Source organism: Cryptomeria japonica, chromosome 11 (assembly GCF_030272615.1).
Source record: "Cryptomeria japonica chromosome 11, Sugi_1.0, whole genome shotgun sequence".
Lineage (NCBI taxonomy): Eukaryota > Viridiplantae > Streptophyta > Pinopsida > Cupressales > Cupressaceae > Cryptomeria > Cryptomeria japonica.
The window spans coordinates 140,519,695-140,546,164 of record NC_081415.1 but is presented as its reverse complement, the minus strand read 5'-3'; positions in this window follow the sequence as shown (position 1 = coordinate 140,546,164).

Below are 26,470 nucleotides of genomic sequence, written 5' to 3'. Positions count from 1 at the left end.
TTACTTTTTTCTAAATCTTTTATGACACGTTCATCATGGTGATTGGCCTCCAATTCTTAGTCATTTATTTTTCTCCTTCTTTGGGGAGTAATTTATTAATTATTTTAATGATATTGTTATTGAAGTATCCTTTATTGAGATCTTCCTTATATAATTGAAACAAATCATCACACAACTACTCAATATATATATTTTAAAATTATATAGGCAATCCATCAACCCTAGGGGACTAGTCATTATTTAGAGTCATTATAGAATTTCTAATTTGTTATTTAGAAATTTATTATCTTATTCTAATGGCATCCTCATTGAATATTTTGTGTGGAATAATTATTTTGATGCACGCTTGACATAGTAGGTATCAACATTATCTCCTTAAGATTTAAAGAGATTATTATAAAAGAGGAATAACTTTATTTCGATATTTTCTTGATTGCGAGAAAGTTATCTTCCTGAAAAAGTGTTGATTTTTTCCTTAATGAATTTATCTTTAATGTATCAAACAAAGAACATAGTGCCTATGTCACAATTAATCATCCAATTTTATTTATCTCTTAATTTAATGCCATGAATTTTGTTTGCATGTAATTTTCTTATTGAGTTCTTTGTTATGGCGAGTTCTTTACACAATTCCTCATTAAATGGGTCTTCCTGTAAATAATTTTCAAGTCTCAACAATCTTTGTTGACAAACTTATTTTTCTCTTTCCTTATATCCATGGATCTCTTTTTACCAATCACTAATACATTTGGACTAGATTTCCGACATAGGTTTTTGACGGAGAAGGTATATTTTGACCAAATTTTTTTTTTTTTTTTTTAAATGCCCCAATTTGTCATAATTCCAATGATAATTTGCCATTTGGTTTCAACGAAGAAGGCATTAGCAATGAAAATTTTCTTTTTTTCAAAAAATTGCTCGAGTTCATCGTAATTCTGACGACAACAGCCATTACTTAAAAAAAGAAGGGGACAATTCATTATTTGAGCATTGCAATCCCGCATAGGCGTCCGTGGTGACTTCAACTCTGAGCAACATGAAACTCATGTCGAAGGCATATGTGGCATTTCTTACAATCCCGTGCAGGAGGTAGATTCTTTACCTTAATTTCATGTTCAAAAAATATACCATTAAAGAGATTCCTTTTTTGTCAAATTGCCCTAGTTTTTAATCGAAATTGGCCAATCTCATAATCTCTTTGCAGCATCGTATCAAACAATTCACGAGCCTTGTCCATGTTTCCACATTTTGCATACATGTCAAGAAGGGCATCTGCAAGTAAAACACCTAACAAAATTCCTCTATCCATTGTGCTTTGATGGATGTCCATACCCTATTCCAAAGGTCCCATTTTTGCACAAGTAGGGAGGATGCTGGCAAAGGTTGTGGAATTTGGCTTTATGCCTACCAATTTCATTTTATTGAAAGTGTCTAAAGCCTTTTCGACAAATCTATTTTGTGTATATCTAGCAATCATTGCAGTCCATGAGATAACATTTCTTTCAGGCATCCTATCAAATAGTTCATGTGCCTTGTCTATTTTTCCATATTTTGCATACATGTCTACCAGGGCAGTTGCAACTACAACATCTGCCAAAATTCCTCTATCCTTTATGCTTCTATGAATGTCCATACCTTGTTCCAAATCTCCCATTTTGGCACAAGCAGGGAGGATAGTAGAAATGGTCATGGAATTTGGCTTTACACCTACCAATTGCATTTGCTTGAAAGTTTCTAAAGCCTTCTCAACAAATCCATTTTGTGCATATCCGGCAATCATTGTAGTCCAGGAAACCACATTTCTTTGAGGCAATTTGTCAAATAGTTCCCGTGCCTTGTCTATGCTTCCACATTTTGCATACATGTCTAAAAGAGCAGTTGCAACTACATCTGACAAAATTCCTCTATCTTTTATGCTTTGATGGATGTCCATACTCTATTCCAAAGCTCCCATTTTGGCATAGGCTGGGAGTATGTTGGCAAACGTAACTAAAGAAATCCAATGTTCAGCTCCAAAGACATCAAACCACTACTAACAAAACTGAGAGTCTAAAATATGATAGGGAATAGTGTGAGTTGTCCTGAAATAAAATATTTTATTTATAATTTCAACTAAAACATAATTACTTAGCCATTTATTAATGTTATTAATAAATGTTTAATTTATGAAAGAGATAAATGGTTGGCCAGAAGTACATGAGTTACTAAATGCACACAAATAAGTGAATTTGATATTCAAAACTATCTACAATGAATTCAATTCTTGTCCATTAGTCATTTATGTTTGCAATAAGCATCTTTCTTTGTTTTTCTTAATCTTTATTCATAGTTATGTGCATATTTCACATTCTATAATTAGGAAGTCAATTGCTATGGTTGAACACTAGCATGATGTTTGTGTTGTGGTATAGATGCGTGGAAATATAATTATGGGATTGTTATATTATAGAGATCATAAATCTAGATATCGCATATTAGTTATATTATAGAGATCATAAATCTAAAGATCATAAACACAATAGAGATACCCATGGAGACTTAATTGGATGTAGCATGTCGTACCAAACTTTTTAGAGTATGCTAAGCTAGTACATAATGTTTCCTAAAGCCAAATTAGTATTTTATGATGAATACTAAGAGGGGGGGTGAATTAGTATACCAAAAAATACTAAACTCAAATACTTAAATAGTCTAGCAGTAAAACGGTATAACAGTTTTGCTAACAAACCGGTTAACACAACTGCAAACGAAACAACAAATAATGTAATCACCCATAGAAGTGCAAACACCATAACACAAGATATTTTAACATCGAAACCCAAATGGGAAAAACCATGGTGAGATGAAACTCACAAGTGACTATCTGCAGAATAGTACCAGACCGATTAAGGTCATATAATGTTCTTTACCAAAATAGATCTTGTTAGGAATATAGATCTTTGTTAAGAGATAAGTCCGATTAAAAACTACCTTGCTAGAGGATTTCAGATCCACAGTTGTGAACCACCTTATTAGAGGATTTACAAAGGCTTTTCTGGGCCTACCCGGTTAAGGGTTTCAGACTTGTTGAAGATGTAAGTAATCAACAAGTGAATGATCTAGCAGATAGCACACTATGCTTGGTTAGATCCTTGATAGCTCACTGTTAATTCATCTCAGCATTACTTCAATCTCAAATATCTCCACACTCTTTTCTTCATACAAATCAAATCTTCTCTCTATGATCACATACATAGAAACCCTTATCAACACCTAAAAACCTATTAACACTTGAAAACCGTAGACATGATATCATTATAAACGAAATTGATTTCATATTGGTCCAATAGGATTACATTACAATTTCTTAGGTTATCTACATCTGGACTTATTTTGGTAACACGGCACAAAATCACTGCCTAAGTGTCAGCACCATCAAAGAATCAGTGGATGATAACACATCACAAAATTACCGGTTGGTAACTCATCACAGAGTATTACCAGTTCATACAGCTTTACCAATTACCGGGTGGTAACTCTTCACAGAGTAATACCGGTTCATACAACTTTACCAATTACTGGTTTGTCAAAAATGAAGATTGGGAAAAAATGATAGCTGTCGCTTTAGATCCTTCGCTCTGCTTGAGATCCTCGAACCGCTTGAGGTCTTTATACCGCTTGGGATCGGTAAACACTTTCTGCAAAACACCGATAGTCTAAAGACTATAATACATAATACTGGTTTGGAACAAATACTGGTTGGGCATAACTTAATCATACAAAAAGTGATCTCAAGGCAAGTGTGTGTCCGTCAATGACAATTGCAACATAATCATCAAAAATGCCAGCATTTTACCCAGATCATTATCTACCAAAACTAACTATAGTAATCCTTTTGAGGATTCATTTCATGGTGCTAGATCTTCATTTAGTTCCACTTCTTGTTGGAGAAAAGAACAGTTATTTCTTGAGGTAGAAAAATATCCCATCAACAAAGGACAAGACCCTTTCTAGAATATAAAAAATTCTACTCCAATAAAAGATCATGGGGGTTTCACTAGAGATATGGAATAAGAGATAGACTTCTACTACTGCATTAAAAGCATTGGCATGTTCTTCATTTATTGATGTAAACTCTATGTGACGCCACCACAAGCAACAAAGGTGTAAAAATTTATTTGCAATGCATGGATTTTTAGGATTGTCCTTTGAGAAAACAGAATTAAAGTATGGAAGTAGGATCTGCTAGCTCCCAAGGGAATCTTGACGAAAAATAACTGTAAAATATTTGGGCGAGCTTATATGTAAAAACTCATGCTTCCTGATGGGTTTATGTATAGAAATAAGCATGAATTAAGTGGTAAAGGGGCTTCTGGAAATAAGAGGGACAGAGAGGCAGTGGAAGTGAAAAATTCTAGTGTCGTGTCTACTCCATCTCAGAATAGGAATGGCAAAGGTGCTATAAGAGGAGCTGAGAAGGGTGTTAGAAGAAGTGGGGGTGTTTACATTCCCCCATTTAAGCTAACTCAAATGAAGAAAGATGTGGAAGACAAGAGCAGTGTGGAATACCAATGCATGACATGGGATGCCCTTCAGAAGAGTATCAATGGGTTAGTAAACAAGGTAAATACATCTAACATCAAGAACATCATTCCAGAGTTGTTTGTAGAGAATCTCATCTGTGGGAGGGGTCTATTTTCTAGGTCTTGTATGAAATCCCAAATGGCATCCCCTGGATTTATAGATTTTTTTGTTGCATTGGTTACTGTGGTAAATACAAAATTTCCTGAATTTGGCAATCTACTTTTGTGAAGAATTATTTTGCAGCTTAAGAGGGCATACAAATGCAATGACAAGCACATGTTGATAGTAGCAGCCAAATTCATAGCTCATTTAGTGAATTAACAAGTTGCACATGAGATCATTGCCTTGGAACTTCTCACCCTTTTACTAGAGAACCCCATAGATGATAGTGTAGAGGTTGTTGTTGGGTTCATGAAAGAATGTGGTTCTTTGTTGCAAGACCTTTCACCCAAAGGTCTCTATGGGATTTTTGAAAGATGTAAAGGTCAAGTGTTGATTTTCAGGAAGCTGGTCATAAGATACTAAAGATCAAGCTTGAACCTGGTCAAGAGATGGAATTATGCATCATTTTGTTAGAATTCTGCAATCAAGAGAGAACATACCTTCATTATTATGGTCTTCTTGGCCAAAGATTATGTATGATGATTAAAATTTATCAAGAATTTTTTTATAAGTGTTTTGTACAACAATATTCTATGATACACAGACTGGAAACAAATAAACTACGTAATGTTGCAAAGCTTTTTGCCCACTTACTTGGCATAGTTGCTCTTTCATGGCTTTGTCTTGCTTATATACATCTGACAAAGGAAGATACTACTTCCTCTTCCCGTAATTTTATAAAGATTCTCTTCCAGGAGCTGGCAAAGCAGCTTGGTATATTATTGCTTAATGAAACATTGAACTATCCAACAATGCAGGAGTCTTTTGATTCAATTTTTCCAAAGGACAATCCCAAAAATTCATAGTTTTCTATCAATTTATTTACTTCTATTGGTCTTGGTGGTATCACTGAGAGTTTACATGAGTATTTGAAAAATATGATTGTTATAGTGTTATTCACTCATATGATTCTTATAGTGTTATTATAATAAGGTGTTCATAGTATTATCAAAAGAGAAATTATAGGTCCAAAATTAGAGACCAATCTTAAGACACCCCTGTCTAATAAGGGAGTAAATCAATAGCCACAATGAATCAATAAGAGGCCACAAAATAAGAAGGTATAAATAAAAGGGCTTATTTATAAGGAGAAAAGAAGCATTAGAGAAGAGTTTTGCATCAACCAAGGGTAGAGATAAAGGAAAATAAACTTTTCTATACAATCGAAGGTCACCATTCTAGTGATATAAAGATAGAATAGTGCTTATGGATAGTTGACAACAATCACAAAGAATGAGAAGAAAGGATGTAAAAAAGATTGTCCTAAATCACATTTAAGAGAACACAAAGATGCAGTCTATGTAGTAGCACAAAGGGACAAAGCCAAATAAATCCTTCATTTTCTAAGCCAAATCAGTCTATGTAGGGCATTGAATAATAAATGTCAAGAATGTTGTTATTTTAACACATAAAGACACTAAGACATACAGTCCTTAGGTTTGCAAAGATCTCATCATTAATATACAGATTGTTGATGCCACATTCAACAATAATAAATTTCCAAACACATAGATGTCATCCAAACATAGAGATCATGACATATAGAAGTCATCATAATAAGACATCATGAGTAGCTACAACCATAGGACTCATAATGCAATGAACATTTTTAGTCCCAAAGCTTCTTTACAGTCATAAGATCATAAAGACAATTAAATGTATAAGAAAGGGTAGTATATCAGTGAAAGTCACAATGAAAAGGGACACAAGGGTAGCCAATAATATGAAGTGGAGGCTTCCAAACAATGATCAATACAACCTACCCTAGAACTACAATCATAGCACATGAACAATGCCACATTTTCAACAAGTGCAGAGATGAAAAATATTTGTGTGCCTTAAGAGTAGTGACATATTCATGTGCCTTAAGAGTAGTGACCCATCACAAGTTATGCATATAGGATCAATGCTAAGAATAGCCATGGAATGGTCACTGAAGACCTTGTTCATGACAATGTCAATGAGCTTCTTGAGAGACTGAAGACGAATTGAAGGATATCTCAAGAAAAAATCTTTTGACTTTTAAAAGGGATAAAATTATGGTAGCAGTCATTGTCAAAGATGCCAAAGCGAGTATCATAGTGCATAAAACTATAATAATAGTGAGACAAAGAATCACAAACAAAGACTAAAATTTCTAGTTAGAGTGATAACAGATAGAGCAAGCAACCCATAGTTGTTTCAATAATTTGAAGAGAATTCCTTGAGAGAGAACAATGCAAGCTCATGTTGAAGAAGGATATAAGCATCAAGGAACTTGACATAATCTACGTAAATAGTGATTCTAAGCCTTTGATAGTAAGAGAAACCAAAAGGAATGTTGTGACAAAGAAGTGTGATCAAAATAGGGTCTTCATAACATTTAATAGTCATGACCAACATTGTAAAAATTCATCAAAGTAGCCTTAGTATACTTCAAGGATAGTCAAAGAAGCCTATGATAGTATTGAAGGGATAGTGACAACATGTGCATCTAGTAGAAAATAGCCTTTTAAAGGTCATAAAAGTCATGTCATGGTTTCATGAAAGACAAAGATAGCTCTGTGATAAAGAGTCTCAGTCATACCCAACTTCAAAATAAAGTTTGCAGCCTCAATAAAGAACATACATCACGATGAACTTTTTCATAAGATATCTCTATGAATGGTCAAAAGACAATGCTCACAATATCATGACACTATCACAAATTCTGCAATCATGAGAATAGATATAAAGATCAAAATATTGTTGCCCATATTAAGTAAATAATAGTCTATTTGACTATCATGGGTTGAATAGAAATATAGGTCTAAAAGGGCTTCAAGGAGAAATCATCCATAGTAATTATGCAAGATGATCATGAAGGTAATTTTCAAAATATGAGGAAGAGCGGTCCTTTCATCTTAAGATTGGTCCCTTGTTCTTTAAGATTAAGCCTTCAATGCTATCACCAAAAGAGCTTAAAAGGACATTGTCACAGAGAAGAATAGTGTGTTGGATATTGCTACTGCTAGGATATGTTGTTGTCATTGATATCAACATATTCCTATTTTTTGGTGTTGCACAAAGTTGTTTGGTGTTTTGGTGATTGCATTGAGTAAGTTTTGGTTTTGGTTCAATGATGATAATTTCTATTTTCAAGTAATTTGATCCAGTATATTATACTGAAATGTGATTTCATAACTAACATTTCAACTTCTATATAACTAGTTCTATAGCCCAATTTTCTTTCCTGTGAAGAAAGACCATGTCGGACAATATCAACGAACAACAAAATAAGGAGACAATTGCTAGATTGTGGTCTAACTTAAAAAAGAAATGGTGATGGAAAATGTTATTGTCTTTGTAAGGGGTTAAAGACTAGAAGACTTCTAATCAAAACAACAAAGAAACATTGTAGGTAGCATGGTCACATTGAAGGTGGACATGATTATCATCTATTGGTAAGTTTTTCATTATATCGTTTTAACAATTTATATACATAATAAATCAAGTGATGATAAGATCATGATCATGGTTTATTTATGTTTATCAATTTTATATAGGTCGAGCACCCTAGAGCACATGGTATGGATCAACACAACCCTAAGAATATGGTTTTCGAAGTGGATGAACATGGAGGTGTGAATATCAAAGCTGAAGATAATGAACCCATGGAAGATGACGATCATGAGCCAGAAAACACAATTGAAGATGATGGTACAAATATATTGATCCATAACTCATTTAGTACTCATGCATCTGATCATGATGATAAAGATGACCTTGATGTTGTTCATGATGTCCCTCTACTTAAGAAGGCATCTAAGACCCTTTATGAAGGCTTGAAGGAGACTCTTCTCTCCGTTGTATTGTTGTTGGTGAACTTGAAGGTTATGAATGGTTTATCCAACATAACAATGTCACGTATGTTAAGGTATGTCATATATGCCATAATAAATTGTGAATAATGTTGTACCATTAATATTCTTTATATTTAAAAATTATATTTTTTTTTTGTAGATTGATAGGTGAGTTTTTGTTACCACCATCAAATATTCTACCTCGCTCATACCGAGAATTATCTGCCATTATGAAAGATATTGGAATGGAGTATCAAGCAATATATGCTTGTCCCAATGATCATATTATATATCACAAACAACATGAATTTCTAACTTAATGCCCTGAATGTCATATCAGTAGATATCAAACAGATCAAATAACAAAAAGGGTTCCTCGCAAGGTTCTTCGCTATATTCCCATTATTCCACTTATGCAACGATTATTCAAGTGCACTAGCTTGGCACAATTTATGGATTACCATGCATGCAATAGAAGTCAAGATGACGTTATTCAAATTCTTGTGGATGGTTCAACATTTATGGACATAGAGGAAAAGTGGCCACACTTTAAAGAAGAACCTCATAATCTCAAGCTTTCATTAGCAGTAGACGATGTCAATCCATTTGGAGAGATGAGATCTATTTACTCAGTGTGGCCTATTTTTGTTATCAACAATACCATTCCTCCATGGATGTCAATAAAGAGGGAGCACATAATATTGGCAATGATTGTTCCAGGTATTTTATCATTTAAATATGGTCGTCTAAATTTAATTATAAATGATGTAGTAAAATGGTCATAATAATTATGTAATGTTTTTGTTCATTTGATTAGGTAAGTACCAAGTTAAAGATATGAATGTATATAGAGAGCCTCTTATAGATGAGTTGTTGGAGTTATGGAATGGTCTCACTGTGTATGACGTCTCTAGACCAATAGAACAAAGACAATTTCAATTCCATGCGATACTTCTATCGACAATACACGATGCCCCTAGGCTAACACATTTTTGTGGTATGTTATAGTGTTTAAGTTGTGCATGAACATTATAATTCAAAAAATTATCATATTTAATCCAATTATACATTATCTTGTAGGTATTCAAACAAAGGGAAAATTTGCACGTCCTGTTTGTGGTCCAAAGATGAAATTTCATCATTCAAAAAGTTTAGGAAAGTAGGTGTTTGATGAGTATAGGCACTTTCTCCACAAAAATCATAAGTACCGAAATACTGAAAAACATCTTTTCAATGGGAAAGAAGAGAATACATCAAAACCACAAAGAATGAAAACTCACCTATGGAAGTTGGAATATAATAGAATTAATCGTCAAGGTAATGCCATTCCATCTATTGGTTTGTCATAAAACATCTTTTCTATTTTGTTTTGTTTACTAGTGATGTGATTGCCGATCATGAAGGTCATGATGGCATAAATGGCCACCTTCCTAAGGGACTAAAAAGTTATCCCCAACAATTTAGTAGGTTTCCCTACTACAAGCAGTTACAAATTGTCCATTTGTTTGATAGTATGCGTATTGGAAAGAATATAACAGAGACAATATGGAAAATATTGGATGGAAGGCATGACAAACAAAAAAACTGTCAAAATATGTAGTGACATTCAGGATTCTAATCATGCAATGATAAATGTCATTCAATCAAATAGCCATGGAGACTAGATTAATATAAGTGAGCTTCCTTGGTTATTAATGAACCAGCAAATCAATTCTATAAAAGAAGTCATACGAAAAATTTGATTTCCCATAGGATTTGCTGCAAACATAAACAATCTCATATCAAAGAAAAGTGAATTTGGACTAGGGATGAAAATGCATGATTGGCATACCTTCATTGAGGTAATTCATGTTCTTTTGTTTTTAGTATGTATTTAAGTACTACGCTTATGTGTACTTTTCATTGTATTATGTTACAAAAAGATGAAAAGATAATTTTATAATTGTTGCAGTACGTTCTACCTCTATCTCTCCCAGATGACTTCGACAATAATGTCAAGAAAGTCATATATGATTTTGGAAAATACATGAGGTAAGTAGTGATATTTGTTCAGTTCGTTGTATATATATTATATTTGTAATTTGTTTTACTTGTGATGTAATATATTTTTTTGCATCTTGAATACCTTGTAGGTGGTTGTCATGTAAAGAAATCCATAAAGATGATATAAAATATTGGAAGAGAAAAATTCCTCATTTAATGTGTGAAATGCAAAAGTGTCTACCTCCTACTTTTTTTAATGCACAAGAACACTACCTCATACACTAAGTTGAGGAGATTAAATTATGTGAACCTGTACACACTAGGTCAATGTGGATGGTTGAGAGGCACTTGAAATTGTCAAAGGCTTTGGTTCGACAAAGAGCACATCCTGAGGGTTCTATGGTGGAGGGATATATGGTATACCAGAGTATGGTGTACATTTCTGAATATCTTCCTAAGTTTTCAACAAAGATCCACGTGGATCGCATTTGGGATCCCAACACCATTAACAAATTCAAAGGGGAGTACTTGACGGGGAAGGGTACATTGAGGAAAGTGAGAGGTAATTATAAGATGTTATTGTAGTTAATTAATTCTTACTCTTCAAAATAAATCAATTGTAAGACGTCTATTTATTTTTTGTATAGTTGGTTGAGAGTGGGATGCACTACATTTCTATTTTCCAAACAATCTTGACTGGATGATGGTATGGATTGAACATTGTCAACATTTTGGAGGCATGTTAACATGGGAAGGTGTGGCTTCATTGGTTAAAGAAGCACATCATAATGGAGATTCCAATGTTAGGCAAAGAGAAATTGATTTAGCATATGGTTTAAGAGATAAACAGGTACGTATAAATTTATTAATCACCCATATGTTTATAAACTCACAATGCAATAAATTTTACATGTTTGACATATCGCAGGTCAAACACCACAATACTATGTGTTGCAATGGTCATAAATTTCGCATAAAAAAGTTGGATGACATGAAGAAAACTTGCGATTCTGGCATCACTGTAGTCTTTGAGGTGACAAATATTTCATCAAGAAATGACATACATCCTCAACAGTCTCAAAATCAATACTATGGCATTTTGGATAATATACTTGAGTGTGATTTTAATTCCTTCAAATTGGTTTTGTTCATCGTCAAATGGTACAGGCTACGATTGAATAAAAATGATAATGATAGAACTATTATTGAACATGATAATGGTTTTATAATGCTAAATACAAGGTCATTTGAACTAGTTGGGGATGAGCCCTATGTTCTTCCAAGCCAATGTGAGCAAGTATTTTACTCAGAGGTTCCACATAAACTGGGTTGGTCATTTTTTGTTAGACATGATCCAAAAGAGGAAGGCCGATAAAGTATAATGTGATGGAAGAAGAAGATACCGATGAAGAAGATACCGAAGAAGTAGAAGATGAAGTGGATGATGATCACGATCGACAGTTTCTCAATGATGATGATGATGATGAAGAAGAAGAAGAAGAAGAAGAAGAAGAAGAAGAAGATGATGATGATGATGATGATGACGATGATGATGATGATGATGATCGTGATGATGGTGATTGTGATGGTGATGGTGATGGTGATGGTGATGGTGATGGTGATGGTGATGATGGTGATGATGATGGTGAAGACATTGATGATGATGATGATGATGATGATGATGATGATGATGATGATGATGATTATGATGATGATGATGATGATGATGATGATGATGACCTTGATGTTCATGATGATGAAGAATGAAATGTATGAGGTATGCGATTAGTATATTATCTATTTAATATTGACTTCTTGATAGAATATTTTTTACATAATTAATTCATTAGGTTTTGAATTCTAATGCCATTACATAATTAATTCATGATGCACCTTTTAATATGGAGATGGAAATAGGGAGAGTGACTATTTATATGACATTTTTTAAACTGTGTTTATTTATGGAAATTGGATTTTTTATTACCTATGTGATGGATGGTGATTTATGATACATATGTGATGGATTACATGTTTATTATGCCACATGATATGTGATGCTAATTATGATGCTAAATTACATATATGATGACACATCATGTGATGCTTCTAATGCTTATGATATGTATGTATTTATTTTTTATCAACTTACCAATGTAGTAATGCTTATGATGCTCAATTGATGGTGTTGATTTCAGGTATAGTCCTTGTGTGATGTTGTCACCCTTGGTGGGAACAGTTCGTTGACTACAAAAATTGTCAACCATTTAGTTGAGGATCCTGAATAGTCTACATAAAGTAAACGTAAGGAATTAAAAAAATTACAATGATTTTGATGACATCTTTTTATTATTTAACACTCTTTTTGTCTACAAAGTTCATGTTGTTCATGTTGTGTACTATGTAATTTTTAGCTAACATAAGATAATTGAATTACATTGTACAAGACCCTGAACCCCTTTGACGATGATGCTGCACAATCTAATGGATGGACAGGTATAACTAGTCAATACACCCTATAGAAACAGTTTATTTTTTTTAAATTACTTGGAAAACAATCTTCCTTAGTTTTTCAAACCTCGACATTAGCAGCAAATCTAATACAGTTATCAACACTTGAGGCCCCGGTTGGACTTATTCCAATTTTTATCCCAAAATCAACTTTAGGGCTGACTTCTTCATCAACATTACCCTCATTTGAAAAATTTCTCTCTCATTACCAATTAACTCTCTCATTTCATAGAGTGCAAGTACCCCCAAATAGGTATTTGTCAGATCTATCTTCTTCGAGTGAGGAAAATGCAGGAATAGAAAATGAAAGTGACATGTGTAGTAGGTCTACAATAGGGAGATCAACAAGAAGACAAAAGATTAGAAGAAAATTCAATAAATAGATGAAATTTTTCCTTGCTCAAGGGGGGTCATGTTCTTATAATGATGAGACCAAAGGCGACATTGAGGTACCACTGAGGTACAAACATCTATAGAAACAATGGGTGCCTAAGGAACTTCCTCCAATAAACATCGATTTTTGTGTTAAACATCTTAGTGACATTACATTGCAGATATTTGGGCCCACCTTATGTTAAAGGTCGTACATCATATGTGAACTAACCCTAATCCACTATTTTGATTTCATATCATTGCTAGAATAATTTTCCTTTTATCCATTTCTTGAAGTGTAATAAATGTAGCTTCAGTTCATTTCTGAATCTAATAGGTTTGTTTTTGCTTTAAAAGGTGGACTGACCAAGAAAAAAGGTTAAAAGATGAATTGACAAACCAAATGGTTGAGTGGTTTTGAAATGACACCTTTGACAAAACCAAGCTCCTTGAAAAAGTAGGCACATATCTAAAGTATGTGAGGGACAAATATAGGACTCATTTGGAGAGGAACCTAAAGTATGAGCATCCCCCCATGATTCCAGAGAGGGAGTGGAAGGACCTAATTTTGGATGCCAAGGAGAGAATTGAAAGGAAAAGGGGAAATACACCACTAGACACTAGAAGAAGGTACGGGATACTATTAATAATGTTATTATATACTAATTAATCACTCTTTATATTTATATAATCTAACATATTTCAAACCTTTTATAGACCGAGTGACACGTCAAAGGCAACCAAGACAAGGCAAGAAAAGAACGGGCAACGCAAACTAGGCTCTAGTGGTTACATGAAACTTGCTGCATGAATTGTAAGTATCTCATTTAAATGAAATATTACATCAAAATATTAATAAATTGTGAACATTTTTTTTATCAAACAATGCAAGCAAAATTCATGATACCAAGCAAAAATGTATGGCTCTAAATTCAATAGAGCACCCATAGAAGATGACAAGAGAATTGCCTACCAGTAAGACTATTCAATCGTGGTTGATCGGCTATGAGAATTGAGTGGGCATACACAACATTCGAGCGCATCCATCACACAAGTAAATATGCTAAATGGAAGTTGTTTCAAATTGAATACTTTACCAATAATCTAATTGATGTTGAGTTCCAATATAAAGTGACTATATTTGTTTTAAATAAGAAAGCAATGATAACAATGTGCATGTCATTAGAATGCAGCCTACTAATCATGAAACACCACCTTCACATGAAGGTCCAAATGTGCATCCCAGTAGTGGAGGTATTCATTTTCTATTCAAATTTATTTATTTAGCTATTAATACAATTAAACATATTAATTTGTAATTAGAGTAGTAATTAATGTAACCTTTTTTGTTAATATTTTAGAGCATGTAGTCGGTGGTGAGAAAATGGAGCATGATCTGGGTACACAACATCAAGAACGTGATGTTCCACACTCAGGTAAAGAGGACTACTGTTATTGCTTTAAACAAATATAATTGCAATTGGTGTTCAACATTAATGTAACCTTTAGTATTTTAACTCCAAGTGATCTAGAGGGTGTTCAACATGTTGAGGTTGAGGCTACACAAAATGATGTGGCCCCATCAGGTAAAGAGCACAACAATTATGTTCTCTAAATTAATGAAATACTTGTAACAATAATTTTATTTTTTTTGAATCGAACCCATTTCTTTGTTATTGCAGAGGACCCCACTTCGCTTCAATGTCCTCGTCCTCAGTATAGGACTAGGCATACATCGAGATCACAAGCAGTTGGCAGAACATATGCAGAGGGGGGTAATGATGAAGAAACCGATGTTCCACTTAGTCTTTTCATATCTTCAAAGAAAAAATAAAAAAAGAAACGATTGTAATCTAACTTATTTGATAATGACTGATTTTTATGTGTTAGTGAATGTAATTATGTGCTAATTAATGGCTATAGATGATATGTGTTAATTAATATTGATGAATGTTGCATGTTAATTAATGTTAATCAATGTTGTGTGTTAATGAACGTTATGTGATATTAATGAATGAATGCTATATTTTATTAATGGTAGAAATAATAAATGAATGAATGTTATAAGATGTTAATAGGGAATTTAGAGTGATGTTAGGGGGGGAGAGGGGAAAAATGAGCTTCCACCTTCACGTGGTTGGCCATGTTAAGTAGAGAAAGCTAAACTATTCTCGAAACCAAGGGAAGCTCAACAAGATAACACACTTTTCAATATTTCATTATGTTACACAGTTAATCTTATTGAATAATGTATATTGAATCTTAATTGTAGGGTCCAACAGAGCCAACATAAACAACAACACCACAAGTTGCTGGGTATAATGAACTCCCTTATTGTCTTTTCTGTACACGAACAATATGAGTTGCTTCTAGTGTTGATATCCAAGGCGAGACTGTAAAAGTTATGAATATGCCTCATCCTTGTAAGTTTTTTTATACTTGTAAGTAATGAATATGCCTCATCCTTGTAAGTTTTTTTATTACTTGTAAGTCATGAATATTGCTCTTTAGTTGATTAAAATCATTTCACTTAATGCAAATCTTGATTATTATAAAGTGATATCTTCACTATCAATTCCAAATTGAAACCCTTTCAATGCATGCATGCTGTTTGCCAAAATGCCATCTCAAAAGTATCAACAAACAAACATTGGCATTCACAAAATCAAGAAAGTCAAACTGAAAATTAGTAGTAGAGCATTCAAGTAAATTGTTTGTCAAGAAGTATAGTTGGAAAGGTGCAAAAGAAATTGGTTTCAAAACAGGGGTAGACCATTACAAATTGGCAACTTGGCATCACTTCTCTTCTTAGTTCCCCTCAACCCTCTTGCTCTGCACTATCACTTTTCACCTAGCACCTGCAACTCTCACTCTCACATTCATAGTTGTCAGCTTCTCGCCCTTTGTTTTTATGAGTTGAAACAAAAATAGGAGGTAGTTTTATAAAGTTGGTGGGGTTTGGGTGGGGCCCATAGGCTATGACAGTTTGACCTTGGGCATGGAGTTTGAAAAAAAGTTCTATTTTTTTAAAATCACTTATGGGTTGTTGGGATGGTCAGGAGGCTCTTCGGAGTCCCTCAAACATCTCAAGGATGTCCTAGAGATGTTGTTAATGTTTGTAGCTTCAGTCGAATGATCATGTAGAATACATATAATATATGTTGGTTAATAATAATATATTATTATGTTATTGTTAGGTCCCAGAGACAACTAAGAGGGGGGGGTGAATCAGTTGTCTAATAAATTCAAATCAAAAACTTATTAACCAAATTAATAATTAATAGTTAATACTGGTAAACTAGTTTAGTATGCTGGTAGACAGTGTTAATAGTAAATTGCTATATCGGTAAAAATTAATGCATGAAACATAGACACAAAGTCATCCACAACACATGACACCAATATTTGTACGTGGAAACCCTGTAAGGGGAAAAACCATAGTGTGAAACCTTACCCACAATCAAATGATACTACTGCAAATAGTAAGTGTACAAAAAGGGGTTTGCACATGCAAAAAGGCCAATAGCCTAGAGCTCACTGCTCAATCACAAATGGGAGTCACACTGACTACAGTTGGATGGTTAAATCCAATAAGAATGTACTACACAAAATAGCATCTTCAGATGCTGGATTTAGTACCAGTGTAATGCTGACATGCTTCTACAAAAACCTAACTTCACCTTCAAATGATTTCTTCATGTATGCCTCTGCTTTATCTCACATATACATTTACTTAAATAATTTTTTGCATTCCACTCTTTGATCTTACAAATAAGATCTTACATTTATACCATACCCTAAGACCAATTTTAGTAGGTCGGCTCTACAAGATATTACAATAAAAACATTTTACAAATAATATAATATCCAATGCAATAACCGATTAATTATATCGGCTGAATGCATTTAGAACAATAATAAATCATCTCCATAGTGTGCCATGCTGATCTTGAAAAGATAAACCTACCGGTGTAACCCTAGATAACCTGGACCTTTTTGCCGGTAAAAGAAAATATGCAAATATGAATATACCAATGATTATTACTTCAGAATAAAGTGTCCACATGATGTCTTTGACATTACCAAGTGTCTTCCATGTCATTCCAGGTACTGGTGAACATTATATCCTGTCAGTTGACCATATACTAGTAACTGTTGCAACGATTAATTCTTCCCGGTGAATGTTGCTGGATCTCCAAAGTAGGTGTATTTAGTAGGTGTTGACATCAATGACAAAACCATACCAAAATACCAACAATCTCCCCCTTTGGCATTGATGGCAACACAAGATGGAAAAACCATCACAGTGCCAAAACAAAAATGCCAAATACAAAAACTAACAATCTCCATTTCTCCCCTGGGAGTAACAACCTTCCACACCAATTTCTTCTTAAATGTGTTTTTCAAAATCTCTCCCCTAAAATCTCTTTTCCTTACCAAAAAGATAATGTGTTTTTCCATACATATCTCTCCCCCTTTGACATCAAATGCCAAAGTCACAAAAGGTCAAGTTCATACAAAATACCAACCAATTCAATATACCAACTACTCCCCCTTTGAAGTAGCTTCCTCATCAAATACCAGAATAAAGATTTGTCCATTTAATTCTGTCGATTGATGACAATCATCAACTGTCTAAGTCTCTACCAGTGGTGGTATGACTCCGAGCTGATCTCTGAGATACTCAAAAGTTTCCTTAGGCAAAGGTTTTGTGAAAATATCTGCAAGTTGTTCTTTAGTATTCACATAGACCAGTTTTATCTTTTTTTCTTCAACTTTTTCCCTTAGAAAATTTAGTTTGATAGAAACATGTTTTGTTTTAGAATGTAATACCGGATTTTTAGATATATCAATTGCTGCAGCGTTATCATAGTATATAGTAATAGGTTCCTTGCATTTTACCTTTATGTCTTTCAACATTTGCTTAAGCCAAATTACTTGTGTACAATTTGTTGCTGCTACAACATATTTTGATTCTGCTGTTGATAAAGATGTACAACTTTGTTTCTTACTTAACCAAGAAACTAATCTCTTTCCGAGAAAGAATGCTCCTCTAGTGGTGCTTTTTCTATCATCCACATCTCCTACCCAATTTGCATCTGTATATGCACATAGATCAAAATTTTCATCTTTAGGATACCATAATCTAAGATTTGATGTGCCTTGTAAGTATCGAAAAATCCTTTTCACTGTTGATTCATGATTTTCCCTAGGATTACTCTGAAATCTAGAAACTATACATACTGCATTCATAATATCAGGTCTGGTTTGTGTCAAATATAGTAAACCTCCTATCATAGATTTGTATCTAGTTGGATTAACAAGTGTATATTCATCCCTTTGAGATAATTTGTCATTTGTAGTCATAGGCATGCTTACCGGTTTAGAGTTCTCCATTCCAAATTTCTTTAGTAGTTCTTTCAAGTAGTTGGATTGACTCAAAAATATACCTTTATCAGTCTGTAAAATTTGCAATCCTAAAAAGAATTTTATTTCTCCAATCATAGACATTTCAAATTCTTGCTGCATTTCAAGAGAAAATTCTTTGCATAATCCATCTTTTCCTCCAAAGATTATATCATCAACAAATACTTCAATAATCAAGATGTCATCAATAGTTACTTTCTAATATAAATTGCTATCTGCATTTCCTTTAGTAAAACCAATCTTTAAAAGATACTTATCCAATCTTGCATACCAACCTCTTGGGGCTTGTTTCAGTCCATACAGAGCTTTTCTTAATCTGCAAACCATATCATTGTCATCTGTCAAAGAAAATCCATCAGGTTGTTCAATATAAACTTCCTCTTCAAGATCTCCATTCAAAAATGCACATTTAATATCCATTTGATAAAATTTGTAATCCTTGTGAGGCTACAAAAGCCAAGAATAATCTAACTGCCTTAATTATGGCTACCGGTGGAAAGGTTTCATTGTAATCAACTCCTTCTTTTTGAGAATATCCCTTACACACTAGTCTTGCTTTATTTCTAACAACCTTACCATTTTCATTAAGTTTGTTTCTAAATACCCATTTGGTTCCAATTACATTTTTATCTTTAGGCCAAGGAACTAATGTCCAAGTATTATTTTTCTCAATTTGTCCTAATTCTTCTTCCATAGCTTTAATCCAAAATTTATCTTCACATGCCTCATTGATAGATAATGGTTTAATTTGAGAAATAAGACATACCTCTTCATTTGCCAATCTTCCTCTTGCCATAACTCCTTTAAATTTGTTTCCAATTATCTGATCTTCAGAATGATTCAGTCTTACATACCGGGGTGTCGTACTGTGTTGTTCTTCAATTACTATGGAATCCTCTGATGTTACCGAAGTAACTAGATCATCATTCTGTATCGGTGGATTCATTGTAGGTTCATTTGTCATAATTTCTGTTTCCGGTTCAGAGTCTATATATCTTGAAGTTCCTCTAAATTGTTCATCAATCTTTACATTTTTACTCTCAACAATTTTCTATAATCTTTTATTGAAACATCTATATGCCTTTCTTTTAGATGAATAACCAAGAAATATTCCTTCATCACTTCTAGGATCAAATTTGCCAATATATTCATCTCTTCTAATATAACATTTACTTCCAAAATTTTTGAAATACTTAAGAGTAGGAATATTACCAAACCATAGTTCATGAGGGGTCTTACCGGTTTCACCTTTGATGTGAACTTTGTTGAATATATAGATAGTAGTGCTTACTGCCTCTCTCTAGAACACATGTGGTAGATTTGCTTCTGATAACATACTTCTTGCTACATCCAAGATAGTTGTGTTTTTCCTTTCAACAACTCCATTTTGTTGTGGTGTCCGAGGTGTTGATAACTGTCTTTTGATTCCATTCACTTCACAGAATGTATTAAAATCTTTAGATGTGAATTCTCCTCCTTGATCTGATCTTAAACATTTGATTTTCTTACCGGTCTCATTTTCAACCAATGCTTTAAATAGTTTGAACTTCCCAAGTGCTTCTAATTTTTCTCTGAGAAAAGTAACCCAACACATTCTAGAATAATCGTCAATAATTAGCATGAAATATCTATCACCTTGTAAGCTTTTAGTTATAGCTGGACAACATAAATCAGTGTGAATTAAATCAAGAGCATTATTGGATTTTTCTGGAATACTTTTGAAACTAGCTCTAACTTGTTTTCCAAATTGACATTCCTTTCAAATTGTATTCTGAGGTTTCACAATTTTAGGTAGATCTCTAACTGCCTTAGAAGTACTGATTTTTACCATGCAATCAAAATTTACATGACATAGTCTTTTATGCCATAACCAACTTTCATCTATATGTGCAATTAAGCATGCCTTTTCATTGTTATTCAAATGAAAGATATTACCTCTAGTCTGATTACCGGTTGCAATTTCCAAACCAGTTTTATTCATGATTTTGCATTTTCCATTTTTAAATTGTAACTGAAAACCTTTCTCAACTAATTGACCAACACTTAAAAGATTATTCTTTAATCCTTCAACATAGTAGACATTGTCAGTGTTATGTTTACCATCAAGAGATATTGAACCCTTACCTTTGATTGAACAGGCTTTGTCATCTCCAAATCTTACTAAACCTCCATTGTATTCTTGAAAGTTCAAGAATTTACCTTTGTCTCCAGTCATGTGATGTGAGAATCCTGAGTCAATAATCCATTCATCATTTGATTCAACTTTAGCTGCTAGGGCTTGTTCTACCGGTTGAGTAGTAGGTGCCAGTTGATCTTATGTTATAGCAACAAAAACCCATCCATTGTCTGCTAGATCCTCATTAGAATCATCAGTCACACCTTCATCAACAATGTAACAAGATTTATATTTGTTCTTCTTAAATCTGTATCTCTGATATTCAGGATTAGGCTTGTATGTTCTTCTAGCTTTTTCTCTTAGTCTAGCATGTCTATCAGGGCATCTTGAAGCCATATGACCAATCTTATTGCAGTTAAAACATTTAAAGGGTGCTTTACCTTCATACTTACTTCCAATTGGACCTTTTCGCATTTTCCTTGCAAATAGTGCTTCAAGTTCTTCAAGCTCTTCATTCTCCTTCCTGGTTTCTTCAAGTTCTCTTGCATAAAAGGCTCTCCAGTCTGATTTGTCAAAAGATGGAGCAGATGATGTTGATGCTTTAAAGGCCAAATCAGTCTTTATAGTAGCAACAGGACCAAATTCCTCAATTTCAAAAGCTGAAAGTTTTCCAATTAACGTATCCCTAGTTACTAATGTATTAGGCATTGTTCTCAACTCATTTATAGTAGTAACCTTCATTTTATATGCTGGCGGCAAACCTCTTAAAATTTTTGAAACAATCTCATCCTCACTCAAGGTTCCTCCACAACATTTGATACCCAAAACAATTTCATTTACTCTTTCCATAAAAGCAGAAATCCTTTCATCTTCTTCCATTTTCAGATGTTCATACCTGACTCGAAAGCTTTCAAGCTTTGCAATTTTGACTGTGGAATCTCCTCCATTCATTGTTTCCAAATAATCCCAAATATGTTTAGTAGTAGACCTATCTAATAATCCCATGATTTGTTGATCTAATAATGCGCTCAAGAGTGCTTCTCTTGCTTTGCAATCATTTTCTTCATCTTTGGCTAAGGTAGTTGGAGTAGTCTGACTAGCTACAGTAGTAGCATAACCATTCTTGGTAACTTCCCAGATGTCTTTACCGATGCAATTTAGATGTGTCTCCATTCTGATCTTCCATATTCCATAGTTGGTTCCATCAAGTTTAGGACTATCCTTCCTGAAATAATTAGTAGACATTGGATCTCCTCAAGTTGTTAAACTTTTGCAAAAGGAGGACTAGGCTCTGATACCAAGTGTTAGGTCCCGGAGACAACTTAGAGGGGGGGGGTGAATAAGTTGTCTAATAAATTCAAGTCAAAAACTTATTAACCAACTTAATACTTAAGACCGATAAACCTATTTAGTATGTCGGTAGACAGTGTTAACAGTGAATTGCTATACAGGTAAAAATTAATGCATGAAACATAAACACAAAGTCATCCACAACACATGACACCAATATTTGTACGTGGAAACCCTATAAGGGGAAAAACCATGGTGGGAAACCTTACCCACAATCAGATGATACTGCTGCAGATAGTAAGTGTACAAAAAGGGGTCTGCACATGCAGAAAGGCCAACAACCTAGAGCTCACTGCTCAATCACAAATGGGAGTCACACTAACTACAGTTGGATGGTTAAATCCAATAAGAATGTACTGCACAAAATAGCATCTTCATATGCTAGATTCAATATTGGTGTAATGCTGACATGCTTCTACAAAAACCTAACTTCACCTTCAAATGATGTCTTTGTGTATGCCTCTGCTTTATCTCACATATACCTTTACTTAAATCATTTTTTGCATTCGACTCTTTGATCTTACAAATAAGATCTTACACTTATACCATACCCTAAGACCAATTTTAGTAGGTCGGCTCTACAAGATATTGCAATAAAAACATTTTACAAATAATATAATATCCGATGCAATAACCAATTAATTATGTCAGCTTAATGCATTTACAAAAATAATAAATCATCTCCATAGCATGCCATGCTGATCTGGAAAGGATAGACCTATCGGTGTAACCCTAGATAACCTAGACCTTTTTGCCAGTAAAAGCAAATATGCAAATATGAATATACCAATGATTATTACTTCAGAATAAAGTGTCCACATGATGTCTTCGACATTACCAAGTGTCTTCCATGTCATTCTAGGTATCGGTGAACATTATATCTTTCTGGTTGACCATATACCAGTAACTGTTGCAACGATTACTGCTTGCCGGTGAATGTTGCTGGATCTCCAAAGTAGGTGTATTTAGTAGTTGTTGACATCACTGACAAAACCATACCAAAATACCAATAGTTATATTATTATATTATTATTAATCATATTAAATTTAATATTGAATAACCTATTATATTATTCTAAATTAATAGTTGATTGATGAAACATTATAATATTTGATTAAATTATTATAATTAAAGGAGAGACATGTCCGTTCAAGGACATGCCTCTCCAAAGGAATATATATAGTATAATGTTATTCAATTTGAGAACACATAGAATTCCAAGAGTGCAAGTATCAGATTGAATCAGATATATACATTAAAATACATCCAATAAAACCTGAGAAAATCAACATGGTATCAGAGCTTAGGACTGTGAAGTTTAATTTGGAGGTTGGAGAGGGTTGGAGAATTCAGTTTTTTTAGAATTTTCAGTCTGAAATATACCATTGTACAGCCCTTGGTTGGCCTAAAAATTAGGACTATAATATATGGATGGAAAGATATGTGTTTCTAGTTTTCAAATATGTTTATCTCATCAAATTTGATTCAGTTTTGTGCAAGATATGATGACTTTTGTGCAAGTCACTTGAAACCCTACCTAGGGTTAGTAGTTTAGGGAAAAATGTCATAACTTTTGTTTTAACCATTGGATCTGGCTATAACTTGAAGGAAATGTTTGTAATTGGATTTTCTAACATCTCACTAAAGATATTGGATGAATTTTGGTAAATTGCAAAATTTATTAATGACTATGTGTGGCAGATCATAATGGAAGTGTTGATCAAAATTATGAAAATGTTCTACATCATTCAAAAGGAATTATGATGAGAGATGATTCATGCATGATATTTATTATATGGGCTTGCCTTATGAAAGGAAATGTTTTAAACTTAAGATAAATATTCCATGTTTTATTAAGGCACATAAATTATTGAGTTTGTAATTTATGCTATAATATTGGCTAGTAAAATCTTGTATGCTTCTATCATTGTTATTTATGTTCAAGATAATTTAGTTTATGAGCTATTTGTAATCTCTCTCTGACAAACCTTTAGGATGAAAGCACAATAAAATTGAATGAAAGGGAGAAATAAATTGATGCTTATAAATGAATTGATGATTGAGACCAGATGCAAAGGGAGTCTGACATTTCAAAAGAGGACAAGAGGTTGATACAAGAACTTGAGCTTCAGAGGGAGCAGATGGTTCAGTCAACTTGTGAAAATTTCAATCATAGTGATTGAGAGGGATTTTCACTATTGAAGGTGAAATACTTATGAGGTAAAACTTGATTCAATTGATTATTATACTAATGAAATCATTTAATGCCTTATGGGCCCTGTGTAAATCATAAGGAAGTGACAACTTCCAATTGATTTTCACTTGTATTTTTGAGGTTATTGGAAGGTGACGATCTTACAATAACAAGATCTTGTGGATAGAATCACTGACTAAGACAATCCACCTGAGAGCTCATGGATATAATTGCCGACTAAGGCAATTCGTGTAAGAGCTTGTGGATAGAATCACTGACTGAGGCAATCCACGTGAGAGCTCATGGATAGAATCACTGAGTGAGGCAATCCACACAAGAGCTTATAGATAGAATCGTCGATAGAGGCAATCCACGCAAGAGCTTGTGAATAGAATCACCGACGGAGGCAAATTCACACCTTGAGACTATGGCCCCCTGTGATGAGCATCATATGGTTGATGCAAATACTCCCAATATCATGAGATGATATTTTTGAGTTATGGTGAATATCTTGTGCCTTGATATTCTTGTTTATACCATACTTCTTGATATCATAGTGAGATAATATTTTCTCTATTCCATAATTAATCTAGACTTAATGCATTTGCATTGATTTTATCAATACAGGAGATCAGATAGTTGATATTCTCACCAAACCTCTAGCAAGAGTGAAAATTGATCACTTTAGGAGGCTTCTTGGTATGGTTAAAATATAATTATTGATATATATAAAGATGTTTAGTTATGTAAACTTCTTGTTCATATAAATGAGTATATGAAATTTATAATCTTTCCTGTGTTCATTACTAAAGGATGACGATTCTCTAGTTAATAAACACTTGTATTTAAACATTGTAAGGTGACGATCTTACAAATGTTTGGAAGATCATATAATATGAAAATCATACAAATTGAATATCAGTAATATGATAAGTTATGGTAGACATTATTTAAGTGTATTAATGTCAGTGCACATACCATAACATGGATATCAAAGTGAGTATATCCTTAGTATCACACATTGATACTTCACACCTAGGTGATGAGATTCTCATGAGATTAGTGTCGAGCTCAGTTAAAGTGATATGTATTAGGCCTATTCTTCTGAGACTAAGAGGGAGTGTTAATTATGTTTTGTGTATCTATGGTGAGGGCCATAGTGTTGACATTGGAGATCACTACACATTCTATCTGATCATCCTCCCTAGCTAAGAGGGAGTGTTAATGTTTGTAGCTTCAGTCAAATGATCATGTAGAATACATATAATATATGTTGGTTAATAATAATATATTATTATGTTATATTATTATATTATTATTAATCATATTAAATTTAATATTCAATAATCTATTATATTATTCTAAATTAATAGTTGATTGATGAAACATTATAATATTTGATTAAATTATTATAATTAAAGGAGAGACATGTATGTTCAAGGACATGCCTCTCCAAAGGAATATATATAGTATAATGTTATTCAATTTGAGAACACATAGAATTCCAAGAATGCAAGTATCAGATTGAATCAGATATATACATTAAAATACATCCAATAAAACCTGGGAAAATCAATAGATGTCTCAAAGATGATGGCATTGGATTGCACTGGGGCGGCAGGGCAACGTCCCATCCAAGTCCCAGTATTTTGAAGATGTCCCCATTTCAAAAACAAACAAGAGGAGGAGCACTTGGAGAAGAAGGTAGGGAAAATAGCATTCCAACCAATAGAGAAGTTGAACTCTAAGGGCAAACTACCAGAGATAGCAAGAAACTCTCCAACCAAAGCAGGGGAGACAAAACCAACAATCTCTGCTTAGGGAGGATCTCTAGACTCCAAATCTGAAGAAACAAATAGAGCTAAAGTAAGTGAATTGGATAACAACAAGAATGTAAAGTTCACCCCTGATTTGCTAACCAAAATGCTCAAAATTAAATGAAAATCTTTAACGAACATACAAAACTATATACA